Source organism: Pinus tabuliformis, chromosome J (assembly GCF_031772625.1).
Source record: "Pinus tabuliformis cultivar Carrire ecotype Pingquan chromosome J, CPIR1, whole genome shotgun sequence".
Lineage (NCBI taxonomy): Eukaryota > Viridiplantae > Streptophyta > Pinopsida > Pinales > Pinaceae > Pinus > Pinus tabuliformis.
This window is the reverse complement of record NC_142295.1, coordinates 816,790,916-816,816,012: the sequence shown is the minus strand read 5'-3', so window position 1 is coordinate 816,816,012 and position 25,097 is coordinate 816,790,916.

Here is a 25,097-nt window from a genome sequence, read left to right as displayed (position 1 = left end):
TGCATGAGTACTCAAATCATGGCGGTTATAGTTCACACTCATGTGATCCAATCACTTGGGACCCTCACCAAGGTGAAGACCAAGAATGAGGTCCAAAAAGAGCTTGACTCATACTTTGACGAGTTGATGCACACTACCACTAGCCCATATTTGCCTATCAGTATAGACATTATGCGCAAGTACATTGTTGGTCCGACCACACTAAAGAAAATGATGTGCATGCTCATAGAAAAGCTGGATAGAGGAGCCTGAGTAGTGTAACTAGATGCTATGGAGGCAAGGTTTAGGTTTTATATGGATGTCACAATAGAACGCACAGACACTCTCAAGGACTACTAATCTTGGCATCAATATTTCATTGTTGATCAACATGAGGATATCAAGTAGTTGGACTTCTATGGTTGTCTACGTCCAAATGATGTCTAGTTTGGCTTGTCCAAGCCATTGTTGACATGGGTACATGTGCATTGTAATGTTGAGTCATGTCGAGTGTAATTCAAGTATCAAGAATGCATGTAACCATTGTAGAGTAGGTGAAGAGTCATGAGGGTAGTTGAATGGTCAAAAATGGGAATTTTAAGGTTCACCCCACCCTTTGCTATAAATAGTTCCTCATAACTCATTGTAAGGGCTTTTGGTCAGCCAAGCTTCTACTAAGACTACCTTGAAGAAGGCTTGGACAGTATTGTAATGTAGGCAGATATGGTTTTAACATTCCAATGTTGGGGCTAGTAGGTTTACGTGGATGCATTGTATGATTGTGACTTACTCTTCTTTATATAATAAGAGCAAGCACATTTTCATGCATATGTTTCTATTGTAGTTGGATTGCTCCAGTTTCTTTAATGATATGTCTTGTTTAACTTATGTACTTGTGTATGAACTGATTCACATGCAATTATATGAATTTTGTTGTTAATGTGTTGCATATGTTGTTAATGCTATCAATGTTTGTGTTGACTACTCTATCAGACATCAGACAGACCTTTCACTTGAATCTTGCTATAACAACCATCGCACTCATCTTGGACTAATCTGTGAGTGATGTACATGTTATCTTTCCTTGCATGATGTGACTGCCACATCCGAGTGGACTGCTCCACCGGAAGTTGTGCATGTCCTTTGTGTTTTGTGTTCCTAACTAAGTTGGTACTGATCCGTTTCAACCTAGAACTCACCTTCACCTCCTTCCCCCTTCGAAGTGTTGGAACCTCTCATACACCTTCTTTGACTCACTTCATCAGTCACACCCTTGTTTCCGACAGAGTTATCCTACTTGCCTTTGTGTGACATCGCAGTCAAGGCATTACCTTACAACCCACTGCTAGGACTCCTACACCAAACGGTCTGAGGTCTAATTGGGACTTCTTACAAGGGAGATCCCCTTGACATGTTGGTTGGTCCAACACCATCACATAGAGGCACATTAGGAGAAAGGGTTGCAAGATGATCTAGAAACTCTGGAAAAGGAAGAATCATTGCAATAAGGATGAACATCGAAAACCTACATGCCAGACACTTCAGGGCCAAAAAGCACCCATGAAGGACCCAATCATTAAGGATATTCCACAAACAAACATGCCACAAGAAGATGACCCATTTACTTTATTAAGTAAAAGATGGTTTTTTTTATAGTAGCTTATTATGGCCATGGTTTATAAATCATGCATTGCAAGTAAATATAAAAAGTGATGGTGTGTTTTCCATCACTTCAAAATGCAACAATGATCTTTGTGGCCTTTTATTATGAGTAGTTTGGGTATTGGTTTCTATCATGTAAAACATGACCAAAGAGTGTATGTTATAAACTCTTGGCAAGTGTGGGGTTTTTTGAGTCATATATGGTTTGTATATGATTGCAAGGGATGTACCAGCTTTGTGCACAGGTGGTTGAAAGTGTGGTTTGGCAAAGACAAAGGAAGTGCACTAGATGTGTTAATGCTTTTGGTGGAGTATATTTGTGTGGGCTTAAAAAGAATGCATTTGTGTAAAGCTTAGTGAATGCGGGAAGAAAAAGTGAGGGAACAATTTCCTCACATGCCAATTGACTGAAAAGGATTTTGGCGGTCCAAAAGCTCTTAGTGGTGAGGATTGATCCAGGTGGATCTTTAAAGAAGTATCAATGGCATGGTAAAAGGCTCAAAACTCAAAGTGGAATAATTTGAATAAAATTAGCATCTAATTGAAGTTTTCGTCATCTTGATTCCAATGCTGTGAACGACACTCAAATATGAGTTCATACGAAGAAGTTAGATCAAGTCAAATTTTATGTTTGACTTGTCTAGGTGGTGGGAGGAGTGACATGGCAGACACTCTCAGCAAATGGGGAAGCACCAAGTGGGAGACTGCCATTGGTCCCACATATCACATATCACAGCAAGAAGAAGCTACAGCTTAAGGAAAATCGTCTAGGGTTGCGATGTGATTAAATCGCAATCACACATCACATAAGTTTAAGGAATCAAACCCCATAGTAAGTCAGGTTGCGATGCGATCAAATTGAAATCACACATAGCAAAAGTTTAAGGAATCGACCCCCAGAGAAAGTCAGGTTGTGATATGATAAGTCACAATCACAAATCATAGTGGGAGTAGTCAAATGTAGTACCATCCAGGTTTCCATCGATTGCAATTTTCGATGGGGATTCAGACCCGATATTTTATGGAGTATGCTTAATAATCCTGGAAGGTCCGTTGTTATCGCAGAATGCCTATATGGATCTGTACACCAATGGAATATACCAATTGTGATTTGTGATGGGGATTCAGACTCGATATTTTATACATCAGATTTAATAATCCCGGTGGGTCCTTGGTTCTCGTAGAGCACTTGATGTGTGGGTTGGTCTGTCTGTTGATTGGAAATGTTGATGGGTTATTAGTCTTGATAAAGTCATCGGGTTAAGGTAATTTCATGATCAAATCATTTAAGGGAGTTTCATGATGTTTGTAAGGGTTGTTGCTACATACTCTTCAAGGGCCCGAGAACCTCTGTTGACAAACGCCTGCATGCTTAACTTGGTCTATCGTTTGGAATTTCCTAGGTATTGATGGATTTTCTGCCATGCTTATATAAAGGACCATTTGTGTTGGAGGAAGGCGGAGAGGATTGGAAGATTAGTTCAGAACCTATTGAGCATAGTAGACCCTAACCTAGAAACAAGCCAAGACCTCACCTTGAGTAGTAGGGAGGTTCCGAGAAGTTGTAGAAGGACCAATTATCTTAATTGAGTGTTCAGATAGGCGTTTTTGCATGATTTTTCACCATGATTTCAGTGGTACTATCTATTTCTGAAGGTGGGCTCTCCATTATTCATCCATATTTGATCTTGGAGGTATAAGGATTGTAAATAATGTTGCTTGTACTTTTACCTTCTTTTTTGTGCCACTTAATGAATGAGGTCCTCCCCACTATTGAGCAGGGCCCAGAGACATAGTCCAAATAGGATGAAATCTGTAATCAAATCTTTATGTCATGGTTTTTTGCTCATCATGTTATTTTTGCATTTTTTATTTGCTTTTAAGTTTCGTGGTTTATAAGATCAGTTTCATGTAATTTTAATGCATCTATACCTAAAAGGTCTTGGATGATAGACCTAGACAAGGTCACTTTTAGAGAAAACCCTAGGTCATATAGTATTGTCATACTGGGATTTTAATCTTTTCTTATGAGCTTCATTCGTTGTGACTGCACCATGATGCTGCTCATTGAGATGTTCCAAATGAATAAGGTGTTCTTCAAGAATTGAAGTGCCTGGAAGAAGCTTGACTGCTAATTTGAGAGATAGAATTTCACATTCTACAGGAAAAGTTGATTCCAACCCATAAACTAGTTAAAGAGGAGTAAAACCTATAGCGGTCTTAACATATATTAGGTATGCCCAAAGTGTGGGATATAGCATGATGTGACAGTTGGACTTAGCTTGAATGATCATCCTTTGCAGGATGGTCTCAAGGGATTTATTAATGGCTTCTACTTATCCATTTGCTTGAGGATAATAAGGAGATGAATTCTCCTACCGAAATACCAACTTCAAATCCAACTCACACATCATCTTATTATGTAAGTGACTGCCATGATTAGTGACAATATTTTTAGGAATACCGAAGTTTGAAATGATTTGATTGAATAGGAAAAGAGTTTTTGTATCACTATTCTTATTGAAATTAGGCATAGATTCTACCCACTTGGTGAAGTACTCTACTGGTATGATGATATACTTGTGGCCATTAGCCTAAGTTGGTTTACATGTGGTTAATTCAATACCCCAATTGGTAAATGGACCAACAATGACAACGAAAAAAATTAGAGTTGGATGCGTGCACATTTTTCGATTATAAGCTCGAAAAGGATGGCATTTCTTGACCACTTCAATACAATATTTGAAAATCGAGGTCTAGAAGTAACCTTCATGCAATATTTTTTGGGTTGTATCAATCCCAGATAGATGACCTCCACAAGCTCCACTATGGAAGTCATTCAAAATTGACTCAACTTCTTCTAAGTTTAAACAACATCTAAGGATTGAGTCAATCCCTCGATGATATAGAGTATCACCAATGGTAAGGTAATGCTTAGCTAGGTGACACAACTTTCAATGTTCACCCTTAGAAAAATACTAAGGGAACTTCTAAGTCTAGAGATATATAATAATATCACCATACCAAGGATCTTGTGAAGAGATGAGAGAAAGATGCTCATCAAGAAATGATTCTTCATAAACAACCTCTCCTTCACAAGGTAATTATGAGATTAGTTCCACAGAGACCAAAGATTTATTTTACTTATCTAAGACAAACTCGAGATCAAACTCTTGAAAAATGACAATCCATTTATTATATTTTCCCCCAATCACTCGCCTACTGAGAACAAATTGAAATGCATTCACATCAGCCAATACAAAGTTTTTTCTGAGAGAATGTAATAACAAATTCATAGCACAACATGAATAGCTGCCAAAGACAATTTCTCAACATTAGAATACTGAAGTTCATGATCAACTATGTCATGTCTTAGACAATAAATCACATTCTCCTTAAGCGCATTGTCTTCCTGAACTAGAACCATACCAATGGTTGATTATGTAGTTGTAAGATACAAGAGGAAATCTCTTGTATAATCAGGCAGACTCAGAATAGGATAAGATTTCAGTTTTTCTTTCAAAGAATCGAATGAGAGTTGAGCAAAGTCATCCCAAATGAATGGAAATCCTTTCTTGAGTAAATGCATAAACTTTTTTGTGATCTCAGCATAATTTAGGATAAATCTCCTTAAAAAAATTATCTTTTTCTTGGAGACTTTGAAGTTGATGGACACTCAATGAGGGAGGAAACTGAATTATTTTGTCAACCTTGAAGCATTCTACATGAATCCCATCATTAGACATGATGAATCCCAATAACCGACCAGATGTAACTATGAAAAAACACTTTTTGGGGTCAATCAAATTTTGTAGTAATGACATCTTTGGAAGACTAAATGAAGGTGTTCTAGATGTTCCACTCTTTTGTGAGAGAGAGCAGATAAATCATCAAAATATGCTTCAATTATATGCTTGATATCATGGAAAGTGTAGAACATGGCCCATTGAAAGGTAGCTCCAACATTTTTTAGGCCAAAAGGAATTTTTATGTATGCAAACATACCCTAGGGGAAAATAAATGTCATCTTATGTTGGTCCTCAGGACAAATTTTTATTTGATTGTATCCATAGAATCTATCCATGAAGGAAAATATCTCATTTCGCACACACTCATCAATGATATGATCGATAAACAAAGTGGGGAAATTTTCTTTAGGACACAATTTATTCAAATCCCTAAGATCTATGCACACACGGATTGTTCCTTTCTTTTTATGAAGAAGGATTGTATTTGAAACCCATTCAGTCAAAGGAAAAGGGTAGATAAAATCTACCTTAAGGAACTTCTCTAACTTAGCCTTAATAGTCGCAACTTTCCTAGGATTAACTGGTTGAATCATTTTTCGTACAGGCTTTTCCTTTTCGTAGGTCTTCATCAAATTTTGAACTATCGAAGGATCGATTCTACACATTTATTCATAAGACCAAGTGAATAAAGCTCAAAACTTTTTAATGATATCAGTATATATTTTGGTTTCTTCACGAAAACATTGAGCTCTAAGGAATTCTCAATAACATTGGGATTCCTAGAAATGTTCACCAGAATGGTTTTTGAAATACTAGGCATGTTACCTTCAAAATAAATATGTGGTGGAGAGAAAGTATTATGAAAATTTCCATTAGAGGAAGGACTAGATAAGTTTGATTCAACTTCATGTAAATCAGGGAGAAAATAGGATCGATGATGCAAGGCATCCCATGGTCTTTCTACACCAGTCATTGATTCTATAATTTCCTCATTGGATGGTAAAATAATATCAAGGCAATCCATAGCCTAAGTATAATCAATTTTCGAGACTAGAGCCACATCACCATATTCATCCTCTGATGGGAGAGGGATGGGATCCAAATATGTAGGATTCACAATAGATTGATACAAAATTTCCGCTACAGATATTGGATAAGCCATTCCACCTACTTTCCCCTCTTCTAATGTGGCAGTTGGAGGGGCAAAGGGCCAAGGATAATAAAAATAATGAGTTCTGAAAGAACCATATCAAGGAATGACCTTGGAATATTAAATGGCATTGACATGAGAAACAGGAGATGGAAGATCAAAAATTTCCATCAAAGAAGAATACATTCCAACTCCTAAATTCTTAAAGGGATGCCTCGTATTTTTTACAAAGGGAACAATGGAGTCAACATATGCATTAGGATCGTTGCGAGAATAAGATAATTGATTAAGTGTAAAAATTATCCCTTTATGAGGGAGCCATAGGATGAAAAATAACAATGATATAATGGCATCCATTGTGTAAACCCAATTGTGTCCAACCAAAATATTGTAATTGAGATTAGCATCTACTATCTCTACTTCCACATTAGTGACCTTGCCCCCTACACAAATAGGGAAGGAAGGTATAATTCCATGAGGCTTATCAGAATGGCCATCGAATGAAGTTAAGAGAGTAGTATAGGGAACAACTTCAGGTGACCCAATATCCTTCCAATATGACATAGACATGATGCATATGGAAGCCTCTTCATCCACTACTATTCAAAAGATGGTCTTCTTTCGATATGTAGATTTAATCTGGAAAGCCATGTGATGAGGAGTCTAGCCTTAACATTTTACATATCAAAAGTGACTACAACATAATTCTTTGGGTTTACAAGTCTAACTGTAGTGAGTAAAGCACTTCTCTGTGCAAGACCCGATTGGAGTACATCTAATTTGACCTAGCACAATGTCTCTGAGTTAAATGTTCAACAATATAGTAGTTCTCAGTAGCCCTCGCATTGGTATTATAGGTCAAACATTTTGAGTAACCTTTCAACATTCGAGGCATAGGCTCTAATGCGAGACTCTAAATATCCAAAGGCTCTAAGGTATCAGAAGCAGTTTTAGATTTAAAAGGATCCGCCTCTCCATAATCATGAGCTCTCATTGAAATATCAACGTGAGACTTAACCATATATGCATTCGATGTAGATTCCCCATCTTGGGTGCCCCTTGTAGAGGTTCCAATCACTCTCATTTGCGCTAGAAAATAATTTATGCCCTTAGGGATGCTGGGTGTGTGTTATATTATTTCCACGACGGTGGGCACAACAGGGGTTCATAAGGGAGGTGAAACTCCCCCTGTTGAGGGGTTTCTAGGGGGTGGTAGCCCCCCTGCATGGGATTTGGGGAAGTGCCCTTGGATATATATGCATTGTAACATTGAAATGAATATAATGAAAAATCAATCTGGTAGTCCTGGTTTTGGGATCTAGGGGAAATATATTGGTATATGTATTTTATGTTTTGTCCTCTCGCCAATTTTTATTTTCTATTTTAAGAATTCATATGGAGGCAATTTTTGTACAGGGTTAAAACCTACATTTTGTATCAAAGTTCTTTTGGCTTCAAGGGGACAGCTTTGTTGTTGCAGGGTTTTGCATGGCCTTGTGTTAGACCCTATTTAATGGGAGATCTACGAGATCGATTCTTGTGGTGAAAGAAGATGGCGAGCAGTGGGAAAATAGAGATCGATAAATTTAATGGTCAGAGTTTTGAGTTGTGGAAAATCAAGATTGAGGATCTGATGGTGGATAAAGATCAGTGGATTATGGTAGATACGAGTACTAAACCAACAACAATCTTAACTGAAGACATGGCGAAGTTGGATCAGAAAGAAAAGAGCACAATAAAGTTGTGTATCTTAGATTCAGTATTGTTGAATGTATCAGGGGGAGATATGGAGAAGGATTTGTGGGAGAAGTTAGGGACTTTTTACCAATCTAAGTCTATGGTGAACAAATTATTCCTATGGAAAACATTGTATAACCTAAGGATGAAGGATGGAGACTCAGTCATAGTGCATCTAAAAAAATTTAATACTATGGTAAGCCAGTTGTTATCTATTGATAAAAAAATTTCAAATGAAGATAAGTTCATCTCTTTATTTTGTTCTCTACGAGATTCGTGTGATAGTCTAGTTGTTGCAATAGGTAGCAATATGAATACCTTGATGTTTGATGAAATAGTCTCATCCTTACTGTCAAAGGAGATGAGATGTAAAAATATAAAGAGCCAGAGTGCAGATGCCTTGTATGTACGAGGACAGTACTAGAAAAGAAATAGAAATAATTCCTTGAGTGGGAGATCTAAATCTCCAGGAAAACCTGTAATGCGGAAAGGAAGGGAACTTAAAAAAGGACTGTAGATCTAAAGAGTTTGAGAAAGGAAAGGGATATGATGATGCTCCTTTTGCAAAGGTGAAAACCACCTCAGATGAAGGTGGGGATGTGTACTTGTCTTATTCAAGTACACATGTAGATAATGAGGCATGGTTGATTGACTTGGGTGTATCCTTTCACTTCACTCCCCACAGGGAGTGGTTCTGTGAGTATGAAAAATATGATGGTGTTGATGTATTCTTAGGGGATGTCAGGAAGGCTAGAATCACTAGGCGTGGGAAATTCAAGATGATGTTACAAGGTAGAAGGATAAGAACACATCCGGGTGTTCTGCATATTCCTCCATCGGCCAAAAATCTGATTTTTGTAAGAAAGATGGATGACACAGGTGTAAAAGAATGTTCAAGAAATATACCTACAAGATGGTTTGGGAAGCACTAGTATAGATGCGAGGAGTTTAGATTGGAACTTTGTACAAGATTTTGGGTAGTATTGTTATTGATGGGTGCAATAGTTATGTGGTTCCTGAAAGTGGAACAGAAAATCTAGTGGTCTTTCGAGAAAATAAAATGTTATGAAATCAAAGCCTTTGACATATTGGAGAGAAGAGACATAAAATACTTCATGGTAATGTTATGGTAGAAGGTATGCCTAATTTCTCTCTCGATTTCGATTTCTATGAACATTTTTTATATGGGAAGCAAATCCAAGTGAGCTTTCCCTCTTGCTCTAAGAGGGTGAAAGGGATATTAGAGCTTGTGCACAGTGATGTGTTTGGACATATGTTGGTTCCATCACTGGATGACTCTCTGTACTATGTATCATTTATAGATGACTTCTGAAGGAATACATGGATATATTTTATCAATAATAAATCTAAAGTCTTTAACAGGTTTAAATAATTTAAGGTTATGGTGGAAAACTAGAAAGAGAAGAAGATAAAGGTGATGAGGAAAGATAATGGTGGGGAGTTCTACAAGAAGGAATTTGAAGAGTTCATTAAGAGGTGTGGTATCCCATGGAATAAAACTACTCCATACACACCTCAGAAAAATGGAGTTGCAGAAATAATGAATAGGGTGTTGATGGAAAATACAAGAAGCATTCTTAGTGGTGTTAGGTTAGGACAATAATTTTGGGCCTAGGCGGTCAAGACTGTATGTTACCTGGTTAATAGATCACCTTCATCAACGTTGGAGGATAAGCCTCCACATAAGGTATGGACTGGTAAGAGACCCTCTCTTTCACATATGAGGGTATTTGGATATCATGCATATGTACATGTTCTAAAGAAGAAAAGGACCAGGTTGGATAGTAAATCTGAAAACTACATCTTTATTGGGTATAAGGATGGTTTAAAAGGTTATAAGTTTTGGAACCTAGACAAAAGGAAGGTTGTGTATAGCCAAGATGTGGTGTTTCGAGAGGTGAAAGATGTTATTAAACATGAAGTCCTACCTAAGGAACCTGAGAAGATAGAGTTTGAGCTAATGGAGGAATAATCAGACTCTACAGCAACACAAGAATCAAAAGATGAAGAGCCACAAACTCTAGTCGTGAGAAGATCAGTTCGAGAAAGAACATAGCTACAAAGCTATAGTCCATATGATTTCTATTCAAATTTTTCTTTATATATCACTGTTGATGATCCCAAAACTATCATGGAGACAGTAGATTTAGAGGATGGTAAACTCTAGAAAGAGACCATGGTTGATGAAATGTCATCTTTGGAAAAAATGAGGCTTGGTATCTTGTGGAGTTGTCGGCTAGAAGGAAACCCATTGGAAGAAAATGAGTTTTTAAGAAGAAGATGAATGTAGAAGGCAAGGTGGACAAATAAAAAGCTTGGTTGGTAGAAAAAGGTTATTCTTAGGTGCCAGGAATTGATTTTGGTGATATTTTTTCTCATGTTGCTAAGGTATCTTCTATTATATTACTTTCATTTGTTGTTGTTGCTTTTGATTTTGAGGTAGAATAGATGCACGTGAAGACATCATTTATTCACAGGGATCTGGAAGAAGAGATCTACATGAAGAAATATGAAGACTTTGCAGTGAAGCGTAAGAAAGAACTGGTATGCAAGTTAAAAAAGTATTTGTATGGGTTAAAATAGTCACCAAGGATGTGATATCAAAAATTTGATACATTTATACGGGGACTTAGATTCACCAGAAGTAAAGTGGATCACAATGTGTACATTAAATTAATTGGTGACTGTGTTATTTATTTGGCCTTGTATGTTGATGATATGTTGTTGATTGGAAATGACAAAGAAATTATTCCAGATTTCAAGACCCAATTGTCCTCCAAATTTGACATGAAGGATATTGGTGCTGCAAAATATATTTTGGGCATGGAAGTTAAATGGGATCAGGAAAATATGAAGCTTTGGTTAAACCAGAGGAAGTATATCGAGCCAATCCACAGAGGTTTAAAATGTAGAATAGTAAATGGTTAAGGTTCTTATTCCTGTAGGCGTAAAGTTATCTGTTGAACAGTGTCCGAAGACACAAGAAGAGGAAGATGACATGCCCCATTTCCCATGGGAAAGTGAATCTGATAGCCTGATGTATGTAATGGTTTGTACTAGACTAGACATTGCACATGCGGTGGGATTATTGAGTGGGTATATGTAAAAAACAGGGAAGGAGCATTGGACAGCAGTGAGGTGGGTTTTCAGGTATTTATGGGGCACTAGTGATTATGGTTTGTGCTACCAAGGAAGACTGGGATTGGATATATTTTTAGACATCCATCGATTTTTTGATGCCAAGTGGGATGGATATATGGATCCAAGAAGATCTAAAAGTGGGTATATGGTTAACCTATTTGGAGGTGCAGTCGGTTGGATGAGAAAGAGATAGTCTATAGTGTCACTTTCAAAAATAGAGGCAGAATACATGATATCCACTCATGCCAGCAAGGAAGCAGTTTGGTTGCAAAGATTGTGTTCAAGTATGGGGTTAGTACAATGAGCTATAAGGATAGACTATGACAGCCAAAGTGCAATTTTCTTGGCAAAGAACCCTGCTTATCTTTCAAATACAAAGCACATTGATGTTCAATATCAATTTGTGAGGGATATCGTTCAGGACAAAAAGGTGTTTCTAGTAAAGGTGGACACTTTGAAGAATGTTGCAGATGCATTGATGAAGTCTCTGATCACTAAGAAGTCTTCTTGGTGTAGAGAAACAATGGGCATTGTAGGGGTAGACCAATGACTAATCTCTCTTGTGACCCATTGTGTGGAAAGAAAACAACAAGTAGGAGAATGTTGGGTGTGCGTTATATTAATTCCATGACTAGTCAGGCATAATAGGGGGGTTTGCAAAGGGGCAGTAGTGGACATACATATTAGGTGAGTGGACCTATGTATGGTTTTTTGCATGGGTTTTGTAGATTGTTTTGGGCATGAGTGTTTTTTACCCATGGTATATTATAGATCTCTTCAAGGAAACTATGGTTATGTTATAATCTAAGTTTAATGGATTGGGGTTTATGAATGCTTTGGTATGTATATATATGTATTGTAATATTGAAATGAATATAATGAAAAATCAATCTAGTAGTCCCGATTTTGGGATCTAGGGGAAAATCTGTATGTATACCTATTTTATGTTTTATTCTCTAGCAAATGTTTATTTTTCTTTTAGAATTTGTATGCAGGTAATTTATATACATGTTAAAACCTACATGGGGAAAAAGGTTGGTAAGCATAACTTGGGAACTAGAAGAACCTTGCTAAGCTTAGAAACACTAGGTGTCATGAATCTCGGTGCAAATATGGGTACGGTGATCCCCACTGCATAACATACATGGGGAACTAACCTTCTTCTTAGACTCCTTTTTTCCCTTACCAGTGTCATCACTTGATTTATTAGCATTTCCCTTCCCTCATATTTTTTCTTCCTATGTCCCTTCTTCTTCCCATTGGATTGTTGATTTCCTTTATCATTTGAGGACTGGACAACGTTAATTTCTAAAGGTTGAGAAGGAGCAGACACAGATGACGTAGTTTGTGTTGCAGAAATAAATTGTAAATATAACTATTGTAATTGATTTAATAAACTAGTTGCATTGATATCGATCGACCCTATAACTGTTGGAAAAAATAATAAGAGAGTGGGGTGAATCAGTATTTTCAAATCAATAAATTTTTCATTTCATATTCAGATTTTTATACACGACTTTTCTAAAAGGAACCTGCATGTGTACAAGACTGTTCTTAAGACAACTAACATAAATCCAACAAACTTATGATTCAGTTAATTCATCATATGTTGGTCTTCAACCAATGCATTAGTAATTTATTAAACATTAGATAGATAATAGCCATGTGATGTAAGAAAAAAATAAACCATCACACATAATCAACACACATGAACACCACAATTTAAGGTGGAAACCCAAAGCAGGAAAAAAAATCAGCTACTGCTATCAACTCTATCTTCCTTTTAATATAGAGAAGAATATTTTTAAAATATTGTACTTGTGGATACTCATACCAGTATGCAGGAACTCACCAGTAGAAGGCTACCACCTTCGCTTGATCTCAAACTTCTACTGGAAGGGAGCTCCAACTCCCTGATCTGATTACCAGCTACTACTGGCAAGAAGCTTTGACTTCCTCACTCAAGGCTCCAACCCTCAACAACATCCATGGATCATATTTCATAAATTTCCACACTGGATCAAATATCAACACTTATGCTCAACCATCACTATAATACAATCATCAATCTTTGACACACATAATCAACAAATCATTGAAACCCAATCAATTAACACTTAGAAAAAAACTCAACCAGTGAATTGGAAGAGTCAAGTCATTGTAACTAGTACACAAAATTGAATTCAGAATACTAAATCAACAGAAAGAATCAACTGAAACCCTGATCACTCAAATGAAAAAATGTATACAATACTTCTGTTAAGGCAACCTATGTGCATACATGATTTTATGTAGAGAAAACCACATACAGGTCTTAATATACTGAAAATTGATAACTTGTAATTTTGAATCAGACACAGAGATGACCAGAGACATTCTGAAATATTATATTAGCTTACAGAACCCTCATACAGTCAACAAAATCAGTTACCTTTTCAACCAATCAACATGTAAACAAATTCAACTTCATTATTCAATTAGTTCTACTTCAGACATTATCACTCAACATAGATCAACACGAGGATATCATTGACAAACAGTAGAGAAACAACATCACTAATCAAGTTGATTAGTCATTTATGAACATAAACCCCTTACTTTATATATGCAACTTTTAAGAAATGGACCCACATGTATACAAAATTTTCTTCCAAACCAATGAGTGTATAAATCTGCAAATTTTGACCTAAAATTGCATAGCTCTTCAGAACTTTAGAAAGACCTAGATCATAATATTCAGAGATAAAAGCATGCATAAATAGTTATATCTAGTCAATTAATGAGTAGATCATGCAATGAAAAATCATTTTAGGTCTCATGATCCTGATCCATCATTGTATTCGTCGGTGCATAATTATTTCATATCTACATGACAATTATGGCCCTTACAATGTAAATATACTTGAGATTGAAGTATTCATAAAAAATCCTTTTACTTGCACAATTAGCACTTTGATGTTCACCTCTTTATATAGTTTAGCCCTCATCTAATAGCAAGGGTCAAAACTACACCAGTGCTAGTGGTAATATTTGACATGATCAATATCCATTGTCATGCTCATTACTATGGGCCAATACCATGGTAAGGGCCACTGGTATTTATAATACCATGGTGCAAAAACCATATGTTGCTTTTCTTAGCTAAACTCACGTGTATACGCAACTTGGCCTTGATGAACCCGCGTATATATTTTCAAATATTAGCCTGTATCAAACTTCTGATTCTGATTTGCAAACCTTTGACCCATCATTCTGGTATTTTGTTCCATCATTTTGTCACCTCTGAATTGACCTGTGGATTCGTATAATTGCCATATACCTGTTATGTTACAAGTGAGTTTCCATCAAGGATAACACATGCATCATAATGCCAACAATATCCCCTTTTGGACTTGATGGAAACCATGTTGGTGTTGATCACTTCCGCTAGGGTCCTATAAATGTTTATAGGATTGTCTCATTATTACTTTTCATTATTATGTTTCAAATATTAAAAATAATATTTTACCCTTCAAATTATTTCCAAGGAGAAGCAAAGTATGAAGATCAGGAAAGTCTTTTGTATAGAAATGGTTGGGTCAGATCATCTTGTAGGTGTTTCCACCAGAAAGTGATTAGTAATAAATGTTTATAGGATTGTCTCATTATTACTTTTCATTATTATGTTTCAAATATTAAAAATAATATTTTACCCTTCAAATTATTTCCAAGGAGAAGCAAAGTATGAAGATCAGGAAAGTCTTTTGTATAGAAATGGTTGGGTCAGATCATCTTGTAGGTGTTTCCACCAGAAAGTGATTAGTAGCAGCTTTCTAACGATATATCTAGTCCTTCAAACCGACATCGAATCAAAGGCAAGAGCAAGTTGAAGACTACACAACAAAGAAGAGAAGATGGCATAAGTGAGAAATAATTTATTTTGAAGTTTTAAAATAAATCCAAAAAACAAATGAATAAATCAAAACTCTAAAGGACATGAAAAAATTGTTTATTTATTACACGTCGCCAAAACCAAAAGTCAAATCCTATGGCCCAACACATACACATGCATTAACTCCCCCAACGTTAAAGGCCTTGATATTTGTGCATATTAAAATGAAAGGTTATAAATATGTCTCGACCCCCCAACCCCTCCTACATTTAATGAAAGGGGGCTCTGAAAAGTGGTTTTCACTTTTACCATCCTTTACAGGTGTCACCCTCATGTTTTATCGAACCACCTCCCCCTAAACCTCTTACTACATTACGCCCCTCCGAAAACAATTAACCATATTGTTTTGACTTTTTAAATGTGGCAGGAATGGAATTTCATACGATTATGAAATAAATGCTATGTGGATGGGAGGCTAAGTGAAAGAGATGAGGCTAAACTAGATTTTAGAGGAAATTCAAAGATGGAAGGCTAAGTGGGTGAAATGAAATGACAAAGAAGTAAAATAATTTTACAGCTACAGGTAAAAAGAAATTCACGGGTGCAAGGAAAATGTATAGGTAAGAAAAATGAGCTTCATGAAAATGAGTTTGACAAATATAGGAGGATATGTAAAATAAGACTTATAGATGTAAAAAATAATTTACAGGTATATGGTGAAATTGATTTACATGTGAAACATAACATGGTTTTGGAAATCCATCCAAAGATTTATAGGAGAAAAATGAAATTTACAGGGGAAGGTAAAGATTTACCAGAGTAAAACGAAATTTACAGGGAAGGTAAAAGGAGAAACAAGACATGGATTTTGAAAACAACACATGGGTTTCAAAATCTATGGGAAGAGAAACAAGCCATGGATTTTTGAAAAAAAACATGGATTCAAAAGCAAGATGGACTTATAAATCATTCTAATAAATACTTTGAATTCTACATAAAGAATTTCATTTAAATATTTGGAAATATTAATTTAAATATATTATTTAAATCCAAATATTTTATGACAAAACAAAGTATTCAAAGGATGATGAATAAGACAATGCACAATCAGTCATCATATCTCCAGAAGGACATCAACAACCTGCTGCTATTTTTTAGGTCCAGACATCCACAACCTGCTGCTATTTTTCAAATCTAGTCATCAACAACTTACTGCTATTTTTGAGATCCAGTCATCAACAACCATCCTTGACAATAGTGCTAGTAGTTTCAGATTTCATAGATTTTGATTCTATTTTTGTAATAAGTTTGAAGATATTGTTTTGTAATTAATTCTAGATATTCTCCACTCAAAGTTTTTCGTAATAATTTTTATAAATACTTCATAATTTTGAAGTAATAGGCATTGAGATTTGTTTGAAGAACAAAACTAGTATTGGTTTCAGATTTCATAGATTTTGATTCTATTTTTATAACAAGTTTGAAGATATTGTTTTGTAATTAATTCTAGATATTTTCCACTCAATGTTTTTTGTAATAATTGTTATAAAAACTTCATAATTTTGAAGTAATAGGCATTGAGATTTGTTTGAAGAACAAAACTAAGTATTGTAAAGCTGCTCGTAGAACCATTGATCATATTTTCAGTAATACAGTACCATCATATCATTACAAGATTCTTGTGTCATTTTCATTGGAGAAGTGAATTTCTCCTTGTTAATTTGTTTACTATCTGTTATACATATCTTATTCCTAAGATCTGAATTATTTTACAAAAAGTTAATTTTTTTGAAAGATACTCTCTGATTCTTGTTGTGAATAATTTCTATGGTTTCTACTGAAAATTAAAAACAGAATTCTTAATTTCGCCTCTTTTAATTAGATTTTTGAATCTCTTTCTTCTCCTCCATGCCATAGATATTATAGGATCCAATGAAATTGCCTACCCTTCCCTGTAAGTTCAGCCTGTAAACTCTGCATTTGATTAATATAAACTTGTGACTCAATTGCCCAATGGCCTAATTTCCACTATCTCAACCCTACAACACAAAAAACCAAATATGACATTGATAACTAGCCTAATATATGCAGTCAAACAAAGCTAAATTATAAAGAGAGATCCCTCTCTGAAGCTAGCAGGGCTAGATCCCGGCTTCCAAAATGGTTTTGTGGTTACCTCTACAATTATTTCCCAGCCTTATTAAATTACAGAGCACTAACAAACTCAATGTGTAGACACCTGTTAGATACATTAAACACCAAGATGTTCTCCCCCTTTGACATCAAGGGCAAAGGGAGGATCAAACCTCCTCCTTTAGAGCTAATTTGCACTATATTGTCTATGCTCCCCTTGAGCACATGCTAAATCTTTAGAAAGTTTTTCAAATGAAGAACATGTCTCTATAACTCAACTGAGTATGACCTTTTGATCACCAAGGACTCATACTTACATCAATTACCCAACCAAATAGGGATATATATTTGACTCAACCATCGAACTAAGTGGGATTACATATTTGAAATAACTTCAAAAGTCCATACATGAATGAATATGACAATTATTACATCACAGGTCTCCACATGACCTTTACATTGAATGACAGATATGGCATTAATAGCTGAGACCAAAAGTTCTCAAAAGTAGCATATTTCAACAACCGGAATTCCAACAATGCATTATATTCTGCAAGGCTGATGCTCCCCCTGAACCTGTGATACTTGTTCATTTTCAACAACTCATTCATCAAAGGCATCTTCATCAATAAGATAAATATCAATGAGAAAAACATAACTCAATACCATATCAAGGGACTGTACCCATCAACACCAGACCAAGAAAAATGAAATCATAGTTGTCAGAAGAATGTCAGAGGTTGATCTTGAGTCTGTCCCACTATTTTTCTATCAGAGAAAAACATACATTACTATCTGCAAGGAAACTCATGTATATATGTGACTATACTTCATGAAACCCACATATAGATAGAATCCTTCTGAATTTTCACCTATAGAATGAGAAAACTAAATTAACAACAAAATGAGGTAGAGACAACTCCCAATTTTTGTCTAAGATATTCGAATGCTTCTCTATGAAGGGTCTTAGTAAATATATCAGCAAATTTTTCTTTGAAGGAAACATACTCTAATTTAACCTTTTTCTCAAGCACTTGTTCCCAGAGAAAGTGATACTTAATAGGAATATGTTTGGTCTTGGAGTGCACAACAGGATTTTTTGAAATACTTATAGCACTTATATTATTACATAGGATGGAGATGGGTGGAGAACATTTGATTTGTATATCCTATAATGTTTGCATCATCCAGAGAAGTTGTGTACAACAAGATGCCGTAGCTACATATTATGCTTTTGTTGTAGATAAGGCAATGGAACTTTGTTTCTTGCTGAACCAAGATACCAATCGAGGCCCCAAGTAAAATGCACCTCCACTAGTGCTTTTTTGGTCGTCAACATTTCCATCCCAATCTACATATGTGTATGCATGAGGGATAATATTTGCATATTTAGGATACCATAGAACAAAATATTGGGTTCCTTGGGGATATTTGAATATTATCTTTATAGCCTGAAGATGTGATTTCTTTGGATTGGCTTGGAAAAGTCTAACAATCCAAATTGCATGCATGATAGCTGTTGTGCTACATGTTAGATAAAGAAAATTGACAACCATAGACTTGTACTCTAGTTGGTTTACTGGGGGAGAATCATCATCAGAACTAAGGCTACATCATGTCATCATGGGAGTACATATAGGTTTTCAATCTTCCATCACATACTTCTTTATAATTTGCTTGAGATATTTTGTTTGTGAGAGAAATATGTAATCTTTTGCTTGTTGCACTTGTAGACAAAGAAAATAGGTTAGTTCCCCAAGTAAAGACATTTCAATTTCTTGTTGTATAACAGAAGATAATTTTTAAATCATAGATTCCTCATTACTTCCAAAGATGATATTATCAACATAAAAAGAAATGATTAATAGTTTATCACCCTCAATCTTTGTGTACAAGTTGTTGTCTATGGATATTTTCTTAAAACCTTGTTGTTGAAGATATTTGTCAAGACAATAATACCATGCCCGTGCAACTTTTTTGAGACCATATAAAGCCTTTTTGAGTTTGCATACAAGGTTTTCATAATTCCCCAAAATGAATCCTTCTGGTTGTTCAATATATACTTCTTCTTCTAGATCTCCACTAAGGAAAACATATTTTACATCCATTTGATAAAATTTGAAATTTCGAAAACTTGAAAATGCAAGAAACATTCTTATGGATTCAAGTCTTGCTACTGGTGCAAATGTTTCTTCAAATTCTATACCTTGTTGTTGAGCATAAGCTTTACAAACAAGCCTTGCTTTGCTTCTAATGACCTCTCCATTTTCATTCAACTTTTTTTTGAATATCCATTTTGTCCCAATAACATTTTTATCATGATGCCTTGGAACCAATTCCCAAGTATTATTATTTTTAATTTGATCAAGTTCTTCATTCATGGCCTTAACCCAACAGTCATGTTTACTAGTTGGATTTACATTTTTTGGTTCAATGGTGGATAATAAAGCTAGATAAGTAGAAGATCCTATTAGCACTCCTTAGTTTCCCAAGGTTGAGAAAGGAAACCAAAGGGGTAACCTCATACCAAATTTTGACTTGGTAGCTAGCCCTAACAAATCAGAGAGGGATTTCTCTAAAACAATTTCACAGGCAATGAAAATGACTAGAGAATATATGGATTTTAGGCTAGGTATCAGCTCAGTAGGGTTTGATTAGGGTCTGCTAGATAAAGAGCACTAGATCTAGGAACTAGGTCAAGCTTCCCTAAAGATTAGTCAGTCATAATATGGGGCAAGGTAGGTGTAATCAGTGACTCAAAATGGTTTTTCGTTGTGGTGTGGTGAGGAGAATGTAGCAGGAGTTAAGTGAGAAAGAGCATGAATTCACTTATTCAGATGAAAAACACTTAGATGCTTATCTTTAACAAAAAACAGAGCATAAAAGAATGATTTATGTTTTAAACCTTAAAAGATAAAGCATGGGAATTAGATGGCTTCTAAAAGGATCTAATAATCAAATATGTAAGAAAATATAGGAAATAAAGAGCCACTAACCACAACACAAGAATCCCTTGAAAATAGTTGCAATTCTCTCTTATATTTTTGCAAATAGCCAAGTACACTAGTCCAAGTTTGAGCTACAAGTATCCAACCCTTTCTTTGACTTCAATCTGTCTATATATACATGAAAAACAATTTCCCCCATCTAATGGGTCGAATCCTACCTCCTAGGAACTGATTACATGATTCTCTCTAACTAATGCCAAGACCTAGGGGAGTTAGAAACTACTTCCCCACTTACACTAACTCCATGAGTTTGTTTCCCAAAGCCTTAATTACAATCCTCTTTTCATATTTAACTCCTAACAAGCTTAATTACATCAGATGATTTCATGAAGTAACCTATTACATCAATCTAGTCTCACCTTTGACCATTATAAGCAATGAAATAGTCAAACTCACAAAAACACGGTAAATTAGCAAAAACGCGACAGAAGTTTGGAGAGTGTTTTAGAGGCCTTCCTGGATGATTTTTTGCTGAAAAAGGTATGGTTGGAAATTTGATGATGTCAACTACACCATGAAGTCATAAAGAACTGCAAATACCTGCTCCAAACCCCTTGAAAAGTTTGTTGAAGCCAAACTGTCCTGAAAGCGCAGCGAGTGGACTGAAATAGTGGCAGAAAGGTAAAAAATATGGACTATTTTGTCAATTTCTGAAAATATATGAATCTTGAAGCTTCCCCAGGTAATTTTATGACATCCGTGAATCATAATCCATCTCCACTTGCTTGAAATTTTTCATTTAGACCTCCTAGGAAAAAGTGCAACAAGTACTCGGTGTGTTTCTGTACACTAGTTTTGCCCGTGTGACAAAAACTTCAAAATTTTCAAAATTTTACAAAAAATGGTTTCCTTTCCTTATTTATGTCATGGCATCAAAAAAATAATGATGCATCAGACAAGAGATCAAGGCTATCTCTCTCTATGAGTCTCCTCTTCACTATTTTCATCCTTGCTTTGTAAACCATGCTCCTAGCATAATAGTGTGTTGCCATATTTCTTTACATGGCGACATCCCTACTTGCCTTTTTCAAAAGCTTCTCTAAGTGATCATTCACTTTCTCAAGCCAATATTTCTAGTTCTTTTCAATTTAATCCATTAATGAGTTATCTAAGGTGTTTAGGGTTTGAGGAGGAGAAGTATTTTCTGCTTGTTGTCCCTATTTGACCATGGCTCTAGTTGTAGGTCTCCTAGGTTGTACTTGTGTGTGTCCATCCTATTGTTCTGTATCAATAACAACATTACCTTTATCCTTTGCTTCCAAAACATCTCCCTTACTAGATGATGGAGCGTCCTCCTATGATTTACTCTGTTGCATTAACCTCAATTTCAATTGTCTATTCTCTTGTTGCACGAAAGCCACCATGAAATTCGCTTTGGCAAGGTCGTTTTTTAGCTCCCTAATCTTTGCCTGTTTCTCTGTGATTATATCATCTGCTACCTTATCTCCATGGTCATCCATCTCTGTCTCTGGAGGTACCTCTTCATGATGTTGCAAGGGTAAATCATCTACGTCTCTAAGTGATTCCTCTCTCACAGCTTCAATTTGCACCTCTTTAATAACAACCTCCTAAGGTATTCTCTTTTCTTGAGACCTAGCTCTAGGTTTAGGTCTAGGCATCTCTTCTATTTTAGGGGAAAAAACCAGCCTCTTACCTCTTCTATATGTCTTTTAAATCTCTCCTCTTGGTTGTTTTTTGGTGATTGATGGCTTACTTGATGACCCAACCTCCTATGGTTTAGATGATGCTAAGTGAGTACTCTGACTTTTTGGTTGACTTGAGGCAGGTAGAAAAGTAGATGCCTTCAAGAAAGCCTCCCATGGCATGTTGATCTTTTATAGGCTAGCTAAATGATATCTTTCCTTTGACTGAAACTTTTCTGTCATTTTTACCAAACTTCTAAACAACTAGTAAGGTAGGCTTTAGGATTTTTGGGAAGTGAAATGCATGAATAACCTGATATTATACTGATACAACCTGCTGAACCTGCACCCATAGGTGAAGTACTCCATGGTAGTCCTCATGAAGGGGGTGTATTTTTCCAACAGTTTCCTTCTAGGAAAGATATGAAAAGGGGACTCGTTGTACTCTGGTTTCAAGAAAGTCTTATTGTGCTTAATGTCTAAATCCATCCCCTTGAACCAAATTTCTCCTTCATTAGGGATTGTGGTTGCTGAATATATGATCTATGCTAACACCATAAAATTTACCCCTGCAATTGTGACATGATCCCTTTTTAGATTATTAGTAAACAAACTTGTTAGATCAGGATTATAACTCACTTCTTGCACTTTCCCAGAAAACCCTAGGCAACCTTCCTGCTCAAATGATCTCTTTATAAAATCTGATGAATTTGCCTCCTTCATATGAAAGGGTTCATATATTGAGATCTCTCCTCCTTTTAATTTCTTCTTTTTTTCTGGTATCTACCATGTTTTACATTTCTTTTAACAATAAACTCTAGTTTCAAGGAAGAATGGGCAAAGGGGACTTAGCTGCAAAACAAGGGTAAAAGAACAACATGTTTGGGTGAGGAAATGAAGGGCAAGGGAGATAGGATAATTCCTAAAGAAATTATGGGGAGTAGGTACATGTTTTAGGAAGACAATGAAAGTGGAACTCCTCAATTTGAGTGATGGAAAGGGGGTGAAAGAGGAAAACACAGTCCTAGTCTAGAAGCGCAACAACTAGATAGGGTTGTGTGAGAAAATGATGAAATAATTGAAACTGAGTTAGGGGAATTGTGGGGAGTGTCTAGTGAGGGATATTAGGGATGTATACACTTAGAAACTAGGAACATTCCCTGTTAAGTGAAGCAAAACCAATGAAACTGCAAAAGTGCAACGAAAGCACATTAAAAAACCCTAGGCAAAGACTTTAAGAATTTTCTGAAGAGATTGACTGAAGCAAGCATTTGTAAGGGCCCCACTCACTTGTTTGAATATGTTTGAATCTTTGTAATCGATTTTTCACCTGTTCTTTCCCTCCTTATGCATCCAAAACAAAAGCACATCAACCCTTCTAGAAATGCAGTAGAAGCGTAGCAAGCTTGTGAACTCAACAATTGGTGATGGAATCTGAACTTCTAATGGTTGTGGAAAGTCTCACAATGGATGAGAGGAGCTCCTGAAGACATGGAAGGATATAGTGAAGTCTTGAAATGTTTTATTTCTCCTTTATATCTCATAACTCGATTTTGGCTCATGACATTAGATGTACTTTTGAAAGAATGACTATTAACTGATGTGATTGCAGCATAATTTCTTCAAAATGAAATGTTACCTTGTTTCACTATATTCCCTAATTTTCTAACTCCCATGATGGTGATCAAAATCATGACATGAATCCCTTGTTTACCTTTGATGACTGATATGATGATGACAATCAAAGGTGAATCCTAGACCATGACCTATATGATGACACATTAACTATTTTGATGACCTAGGACATGGGATGATAACATGACCATGATGGTGATGGTGACCTTGAGCAAGTGGATGGAGTAGCAATGACCTAGACTGTAACCAATGACCATTTGACAACCAAGAGGTATCAAATTTTATTTGAAAATTTTGTCTGAAAATATAACAATTTGACCTAATGACCCTATCAACCACATGGAAAGAGTACATTTGATCACCGTGACTATTGGACACTAATAGATCCTACAAGGGTTCTTCTTGTTTGAACCCCAGATTGCTTTCCTCCTAGAATTTGAGTTTCTAGATGATTATTTTGTACCCGGATGGAGCCTTTTCTTTATCTAATGTATCTTCTTCTGTTGGTTCATCAATATCTTCTTCTATATCATTGTGATTTGATGTTGGAAAGAATTCACCATTATCATCCTCATTTGTTGATGTTACCTTTTTGGGCCTTGTGCGTGCTTCATCAATCACAATGTCAATTCACTCAACAATTTTCCGAAGTTTCTTATTGTAACATTTGTGTCCTTTGCTTCTAGATGACTATCAAAAAAAGTATTCCTTCATCTGATCTAGCTTCAAACTTACCAAGCTTTTCATAATTATTTTTTGATGAAACATTTGCTTACAAAAACTCTGAAATGCTTTACAATGGCAGGCTTGCCATACCAAAGTTCATACAAAGTTTTATCACTATTCACATGAACATGAGCCTTGTTGAGAATATTTACTGCAGTATGTGCATACTCACCCCATGAGGTGTCAAGAGTTCCAAAATCATCAAGCATAGCACGAGCCATTTTTTAAATAGTTCTATTAATTCTTTTGCCAGGCCATTTTGTTGAGGAGTTTTAGCTACAGAAAATTATCTTTTTATGCCATGTTGTTAACGGAAATCAAAGAATTCATCTGATAGGTATTACCCTGCTCGGTCAGATCCAAGATATTTGATTTTTAGATCTAATTCATTTTCAACTAATGCCTTGAAGACTTTAAATTTTTAAAATTCTTCATCTTTTTGTTTCAATAAACCAATCTATTACATTCTAGAAAAGTCATCAATGAATAAGATATAGTATTGCTCTCCATCAGGTGACATTTTCCTTACTGGTCCACACAAATCAATATGTATAAGTTCAAGAGGCTTACTTGTTTATCCATCTTAGGCATTGAACTGAACGCTGGTTTTCTTACTGAATTGACATGACTTGCATATGGTAC